The sequence below is a fragment of the Urtica dioica genome, chromosome 12 (assembly GCF_054948205.1).
Source record: "Urtica dioica subsp. dioica isolate 48M chromosome 12, U.dioica_male_clone48M_v1_H2, whole genome shotgun sequence".
Taxonomy (NCBI): domain Eukaryota; kingdom Viridiplantae; phylum Streptophyta; class Magnoliopsida; order Rosales; family Urticaceae; genus Urtica; species Urtica dioica.
The window spans coordinates 11845705-11854288 of NC_142767.1; the positions used below are offsets into that span (position 1 = coordinate 11845705).

At 39.3% G+C, this 8584-nt stretch overlaps 1 long non-coding RNA gene and 1 pseudogene across 1 annotated transcript; one reads left to right on the forward strand and one right to left on the reverse strand.

Moving 5' to 3' along the window:
• Positions 1-381: 381 nt before the first annotated feature.
• LOC149379144 (uncharacterized) lies at positions 382-1549 on the reverse strand. The gene is made up of 2 exons (XR_016294212.1): positions 1113-1549; positions 382-801 (listed from the first exon to the last, which is right to left on the reverse strand). It is a non-coding gene; the product is annotated as an uncharacterized LOC149379144 (long non-coding RNA).
• Positions 1550-5391: 3842 nt separating this feature from the next.
• LOC149379145 (putative E3 ubiquitin-protein ligase RHC2A pseudogene) lies at positions 5392-7332 on the forward strand (annotated as a pseudogene).
• Positions 7333-8584: the final 1252 nt, after the last annotated feature.

An 8584-nucleotide genomic window follows, 5' to 3' on the forward strand; every position in this document is an offset into this window, starting at 1 on the left:
TCACCTTCTTTCCAAGTTGGGCGTGCTCGACATCTCTCTCCCGACTACAACTTGACGGGGGGTGTTGAACGAGTCTTATGCGTGTAGTTAGCTTGTATATAGATTTTTATTTGTTTCCCTAATTTGTTATATTTTCTTAGTATTAAGAAGATTAGTTGTTATTGTTGTGTTTGGTAGTTCACTCAAACTGTTTTTTGTTTTCTGTTTTCTAATTTTTGTAGTTGTACTGAAAAACTGTTTTGTAGTTATTTTCAAAAAGCTGTTTGGTACAGTTTTCATTTTTGTTTTTGAGAAATTGAAAAAACTGTTTGGTACAGTTTTCATTTTTTTTTTTTTTTTGAAAAATGAAAAAAATGAAAACTGTTTGGTACATAGAAACAATTTCTTAACTCAAAATTTTTTTTAAAACATAAATTTAACTACACAAAATATAAATATGAAATTGTTGTTTAGATTGAATACAATTTTTTTTTTTTGTGCTTGAACATCAAGACCTTCCCACGCCCGATTCCAGCCAGATCCGCTGCGGTGGGGCTCACCGTAGGATTGCTCGTACCCTTGTTTCCGGGCCACATGTACATCACCACTTCGTCGTCAATGGTGCCAGCGAAATAGGGGTGGATTAAAGCCGCCCCCGATATACGGAGCCCAGGTAGCCTGACCATGACGAACCGGGACACGACGTGGTGGGTTATGGTGCCGCATGCGCTCTCTCCGGCGACGAAGACGCGGCCGAGGTCGGCGTGGGCGTTGAGCCACACGTCGGGCCCGGCTCCGTCACATCTGACTATTTTTTTTTTTCTAGCAACACATCTGACTTAGACCATGAGCCATCCCTTTAAACCCAGCAATCACAACCCTCTACTCTATACATTATTCAATTTCATTTTCATCAAATTTATGGACCTTAGAAAAATAAAATAAAAAAAGAGAACAAATTCATGGCCCGATTCAAGTTGTGTCACAGTTTTCCAATGACAAACCATTTTTTTATTTCGTCTGACAAAACCTCATCAACTTTCTATTTTACCCTTCAAAGTCACATAACAGCTTATTGCACTCTTTTTTTCTTTTCAAATTTCGTAAATAAATCGCAAAGAAAGAGAGCCTACCGGAGAGGTCGAGAGGGCTGGTCTGAGAAAGGCACCAGAGAGAATGAGAGCACCGGAGATCGGAGAGGGTCGAGCGCCGGAGATCGGAGAGCCTGTGAGTGTGAGAGTGATGAGGGGCGAGAGTGTGGGGTGAGGTCACGAAGAAAGGAGATAAGAAAAAGTTAATGTGGTGAGGAAGAAGATGAAATGTGAGGAAAAAAATGAGGAAGAAGATGAAGTCTGAGAAAAAAAAATGAGGAAGAAGAGATGTCACGAGAGAGAGAGAAAGGGAAAAATGGAGTGAGAAATTTGCAAAACACCTATTTTGTGTTTTCTGATTCCTTTAGTATATTTAGAAAACAACTTCAGTATTTTTTAAAACACGTTATCTGAAAACTGTACCAAACATACCACTTTCATTTTGTTTTCTATTTTTAAAGTTTGAAAAGTCAAAAAGTGTTTTCAGGAGGACAACCAAACAAGCCCACGTTTTGTATATGATATTTACCTATATAGCAACAAATCAATGGAATAAACACATCAATTTACAATCGCATATTTCCAGTTTCACACAAACTAGGTCCTCAACTATAAGGCGACCTCAACTATAAGGCTAAGTGTTGGAAATCTGTTGGCGGTTGTAACAGAAATCTTGTGGCGCACTTCTCTCTTGCTTGAACTCATAGTCACGTCACGCTGCCAGGATATATATCTCAAGTGTAGAGTGATAACCAAGGTACTCTCTCTCTCTCTCTCTCTCTCATTATTGTCCATATATCGTCGACTCAAATCTAAATCTTTGTGGTTGTGGACTCGATCAACGGCTTGCTTGTCTCCGGATTCACCTCCACAACACGATCATGGTGAATTTTGACATATCCCACGAGAACATGGGATCATCTTGCCCGAACATTATCTGTCTGAAAACTTATCGTAACACAGAGGATGGAAAGAAAAAAAAATCCATAAAAATACGTGAAAACCGAGAATATGAAATTGATATATAAACATATGCTCACGGGGCCTTGGTACGGCTTTTCATCCAAATTGACTATGAGTAGTCAGCTAAATAATTAGGCAGTGTAACGTAAAATAATTGATTGAAGGATATATTTAAATTTTGAATTTTGTATCGATTACTCCATTATTTCATATGTAATGGTCGGCTAGCATAATTAAAACATTATTTTATTATAATTTAATAGTTGCTTGGCGTAACGGACGCCACCATGACTCATGAGAGCCATATACATATGTATGTATTCTAAAGATGCAATTATTAGTTCATATATAATTGATAAGGTTTAATTAATTATATTTTGAATGATTTAAGTTGTATTCAATATTGACACGGTCTAAAATCATATGGACAACATTGAAGAATGATATTTGTGGCTCCCATCAACTAGCGTATTACACCAACAATTATAATAAGAGTAGTGTAATTATTATTGTCGTGTGTTTTTAATGCAATTTTTGCCCACACGTGACTCTTTGATCTCCAATATCTTATTGATGGTGTGTGTTTGAGCAGCATAGATTCTTATATTTGTCCAAACTTTCATATTTATATATATTTATTTTTGTATCGTCGTCTAATAATACCCTCTCTAAAAAAAATTGTTGCGAACTCATAAATCAAACTCCTCAGATTTTGAGTTTTAATTACTGTATATTTGGACAATTCAAAGTCGAACACTTACGGATAATATATTAGCATTAGCTTATGTGATTCTATATTCCATACAAATAATAGACTGGAGTAGAGATGGAGACAGATAAATTTTTACCTTGATTCAAATGAAACAATGATATATGTAATGTTAGAGAGAAATTTCAAAATTAATAAGAGCTTAAAGAACACACGTTCTCAAAACTTTCGATTTTATTTTTATTTTCTCTTTAAGTTGCTCAAAGTTATTTTTTCATATTTTTTTTCATCCAACCCCAATGTTATTTTGGTTTTATAATCCTACTATAATTTAAAGAAGAAGAAAAAAACCACCACAAAAATGTTTAAATCAAATACACGCATTAGACAAAAAAAAAAAATTAAATATTTGGAGTTTAAAAAACACTTTTACTCACAAATCTCCATACTTTGGAGAAGCAAACAATGAGAACCTACCCTCAACTTTCTCTTGTAAATGCTTTCTAAAACTCGATCCTTATTCTTATTTCATAGCCATATCCATTGGATTATCATCCATGAAAACTTTCTCAACATCTAGAAACCCATAAGCGACCATTGCATCTCGAATGAAGTATAACTTTTTTGTGTATGTGTGCCTCGTCCGCTTGTAGAACATTTAATTTCTGGTCAAGTGTATCGCGATTTGATTCTCTTAAAATAATTTTACCACATTTCGCATGATCTTGAGCTCGTTGATCACTCTCTTCAACCATAGAGATTTCTTCACGTCTTTCATGGTACGATTTACTTGGCTTCTGTGCAACATTTGGCTGTGAAATTTTGCCTCCAACTCATTGCCCGACCAAACAAAGTGAATACATACTCGGTCGATGATTTGTCTCTTATCCAAGTAAGTCACAATGTTTGTATCTAGAAAGCCTCTCAACTTTTCCTCACCTTCATTCATCCACCTATAGAGAAAACTAACATTCGACTCCAGACAAAAGACTCACTTTTTCCCCTCTCAATGTTCTCTTCCCTTGGTTGGCCATAAGATGACTTAGAACGCTAGCCACATAACCTACATTTGATTGCGTACACACCAAGACATCCATGATACTCCTAATAGTACTCGGATAAGAAAACCACTTTAAAATATTTCGTATAAGAAAACTATTATAATCATTATGAATTTATGAAAGAAGTAAAGACTTTTGCATTTGGTCAGAAGCCTTATTTCATCTATGATCTATATATAAATTCATCAAATCCATAGCCTTATGCAAAACCTAGTTTACATATTTATATGAGTTTACATATTTATATGTGAGTATAAAAAACATTATCTCAATGGAACGCTAAAGCACGACTGATGATTAATGTTTTTTGATAGCAAGCTTCGAAATCACATATGTAGAATATAAAGTGTGAGTTATTGTGTGAGAGCATTTTGTATATGTAGTTTGTACATGACTTGGACAAATTATGCTAAGATGTGTTATCTAATGAACAATTACAGCATGCGTATGAAAGTCTCCATGATGATCATATGAGAATTGTTCTTATTCTTGAAGTGATTCTAGACATTCAGGTCTTCTAGTCATTGGTCAATATGGCTCAAAACTTATGTTTTGGGAGTTTAAAGATTATCACACTAGAATGATATATGTATATATATATATATAAATATATATATATATATATATATATATATATATATATATACACAAAATTTAGCTCTCCAGAAAAGAGAGTTAATATTAGGTTATTTAGTAGTTAACTCCAAAATCAACATACTTCGCACATATTTGTAATATGATTATGAAAGAATTTTTTGTTAGCTAGAGGATCAATGAAACTTAGAGTTTATATGAACTTGAAGGGTATAACGATGACATAACGACATATATTTGGAGGATAGATAATCGTGTATTTATTTATAACGACTATGATAAAGTCTCAATCTCTAGAAATCGCACGCACAATTGATCCCTCAATCACATGTATTTATTTTCTTCCAATTACAATTAATTTCATGCCTCCATTGTCATTTATGATACACAATTATTGTATTATCACGTTATTATCAATAAAGCTCTTTGCGTTATAATTTATACCCTTATACTTCTTTTGATTTACTATATTCAAATTCATTGAGACTTGTGCTTTTTCTCCCTCAATAAATATAAATAAGATAAAAATTACCCTTTCGACCCCTTGACAAGTGAAACGAATCTCGCTTCATCAAAAATTGATTAAACATTTTGAAATTTTGAAAGCGGAAGAAGCAATCTACTCTTACTAATGTTCCTATAAGCTGACACCGACGTATTCGATTAGATTTCTAATTTGATTGAAAATTTAATTTAGGCTAGTGAAAGTGGCTAGTTGGCTCACTTACATTTTACAAATTTTATGTAATTTCATTTTAATGGCTCAATTGGGGAAAAAAATGATTTGATATTAATCCAACAAAACAAAACGGTGTGCAACAATAGGCCCCGCACACATAATGCCAACATGACGTAATACAATAACGCCTAGTTAGCGTCGTCATGTAAGAGACGAATCCGATCGCGCCATCTGTAAGTAATATCACAGCGTTCGTGTCACGCGAAGAAAGAAGTGACCGACGCGGTTTCACCGTTAATATCTCCCTTGATTTCTCTTTCCATTAAAATACAAAAATAAAAAGACAATTTCCAGGAAGATTAGGAGGTTTCTTTCTTCTCAAATTTTCCTTCTTTCCACACACGCGATTCTCTCTCTCTCTCTCTCTCTCATCCCTAACTCGTCGGAGAGTATTTTGTCGATTACAGCGGAGAAAAAACGGCGAACAGAAATCTAATCTGGATCGAGATCCTGACGAAATTTCAGGTAGCGGTCGGTATATACACAAATAGATAGACGTCCGTACATGGCGTCGGCGAGGTCTTTGTCCTATTGGTGTTACAGATGCAGCCGATTGGTTAGGGTCCCGGCGATTTCCCCGCGCTCCGGAGGCGAGGAAGAAGACTCCGTCGTATGCCCCGACTGCGACGGCGGTTTCATCGAGGCGATCGAGAGTCCCAACCCTAACCCTAGCCCTAGCTCCAACGCCGCTGGATCACGGCGGAGGAGATTCCCCGCCGCGGCGATGTACATGATCGGAGGGCAGAACCGGAGCTCCTCCGAGCGCAACGACTCCGGTCCGATGGTGCGGCGAAACCGGAGAAGCGGCGGGGACCGATCTCCGTTCAACCCGGTGATCGTGCTCCGCGGTTCGCCGGGCGGCGGCGGGCGGGGATTCGAGCTGTACTACGACGACGGAGGGGGCTCGGGGCTGAGGCCTCTCCCGGCGAGCATGTCGGAGTTTCTGCTGGGCTCGGGGTTCGATCGGCTACTGGAGCAGCTGTCTCAGATCGAGATCAACGGGCTCGGCCGGCTCCAGGACCAGGCTCCGCCGGCCTCCAAGGCGGCCATCGAGTCCATGCCGACCATCGAGATCGACTCGGCCCGAGTCGAGTCCGAGTCCCACTGCGCCGTTTGCAAAGAAGCCTTCGACCTCGGTGCGGAGGCGAGGGAGATGCCCTGCCGCCACATCTACCACCCGGACTGCATCCTCCCGTGGCTCTCGCTCCGCAACTCCTGCCCCGTCTGCCGCCACGAGCTTCCCTCCGCCGACCCCGAGGCCGCCGCTCCCCCGGCCCCGCCCAACCCCGCCGCAGAGGACGGCGAGAGCGTGGGGTTGACCATTTGGAGGCTCCCGGGGGGCGGGTTCGCCGTCGGGAGATTCTCCGGCGGGAGGCGCGGCGCCGAGCGGGAGCTCCCGGTCGTTTACACGGAAATGGACGGGGCTTTCAACGGCGGCGGCGGCGGCGGAGGCGGGCTGCCGCGGCGGATATCGTGGTCCTCGAGGGGGAGCCGAGGGACGGAGAGAGGAGGCGGGTTTAGGAGGGCGATGCGGGGTTTGTTTGCTTGCTTTGGCGGTGGGGTTAGGAGTAATAGCTCGTCGGGCAGTTTGTTGGAGTCGAGCTCCGGCGAGGAGATGAGGAGGGTTCGCTCGTTGAATTTGTCGGGGGAGGGGACGGGGACGGGAACTGGGACGCCGAGGAGGCGGCGGACTTGGTCTATGGAGGTAAATAGCGGCGGAGTTTCTAGGTGGTAATGCAAATTGTTGTTTTATTGTAAATATTTGGGGGAAGGAGAAGAATTGCTTGTTCGTAGAACTTAGGCATCTTTTGTGAGTTGTGGAAGAAGGGTCTGTCGTTTTTTTCCAACGGAACATAGGTAATGATGGAAGACTGTGATGTTGTATGAATGTCAAGTATACTCCTCGAAGAGAGGAGAAGGGAAGAACGATCTTGGTGCATAGTAGCGGCTTCTCCGGAGAAGAATAAGGTAGACCCATTTCTTGATTCTAGTTTCTTTCCCAGTGTCTAATCGAAAGCTCAATCCTTGTTTTTTGTCTTCGTTTTTTGAACCTTGTTATCTACTGTAATATGTAGTTAGATTCAATCTGTTGATCTTTATGTCTCCTCTCTATTTCGTGAAGAAAAAAACCATAAGATTGATTCTAGTATAATGTTCTACTACGAGTTTATGAGATTCAGATGTTATCTTTGCACATTTCGTGGCTTTCAACAGTTTTTCTGGAGCATGAAAATGGACTTGCTTGTTAGTAGCTGAATCGTATTACAATTAATGAGTATGACTACGCTTTCCATTGTCAATGTCTTAATATGAAATTTTGACATTCAAAGGTGATCAAATTAATACCCTTTTGCATTTGCTTGGCTTGATACATGCCTAATCATGATTAGGCGTTGGTCTAATTTATGGGGACCATTTATCATGTTTTGTTCCAAGAAGATAAAAACTCTACGCTTTTCTTGCCATGTATGTTTGAAGAGGCACAGTACTTTTTCTCATGTTAAAAATGGCGCTCTATGAATTGATATTTCCCTTGGTGTTACACCTGTAATAGGAAAATGAAAATAGAAAAAAAAAATGGCTTTGCAAAGATGTTTTAAAATTGAAAGGCCCACAGTCGCCAGTTGTAGTCGTTTTTTCGTTGTACCGCTGCACATGCTTGAGTGGTCGTGTCTTAGCTTATGAATATGTCGATAGGATCGGAATAAGATTTGATTCCATTTACATTCTGAAGTAGCTGTGAAAGAATTACGTTTTGTGCGAGATATTTAAGTCAGACTTCGATATTTTAAGTGTTATTATGCCATCTGGTATGACTGTGATTGATGTGCAATAGTTCTCAAATCTCATGTATTATTGTACATCGTTGACAATAAAATTCTTGGACTTATTATCCTCTTTCTTTCTCTGTATTATTATACAAAATTGCAAATTGTCAATGGAGATCGTAATATTCGTTGAGAAATCTCTCTCTCTCTCTCTCTCTCTCATGGGACCAAACGGCCTTGAAGTTGGGGTAGCGAGTATCCAAAATGCACATGCAATGTTTTCTACAGATGATTGTACGCTATATAGGGGGAGAATATGGAGTATACCGAATAGATGTTATTGTTCTGGGACTTCAATTTTGGGGGAAACCGCTTATCGGAGGGAAGACTGAAGGGTATTCAGATAAAAAAAAAAAAAGAAATCGGTACTGACAGTAAACCGCTTACTGTAGAGGGAATCGACAAAAAAAGTAGGAAATCGAGGGGTATTCAGACAAATATTTTGTAAAAATAAACATACTTTTCATAGTTCAAACTTAATAGTTTATGCAACGAATACATATATCAATTTATCATCACAAATCATCATATTGAATTCAAGAACATCATTAAACATCATTAGCATCATATTCATCTCAAGAACATCCACTCAAGAACATCACAATCATCATATTCATCAT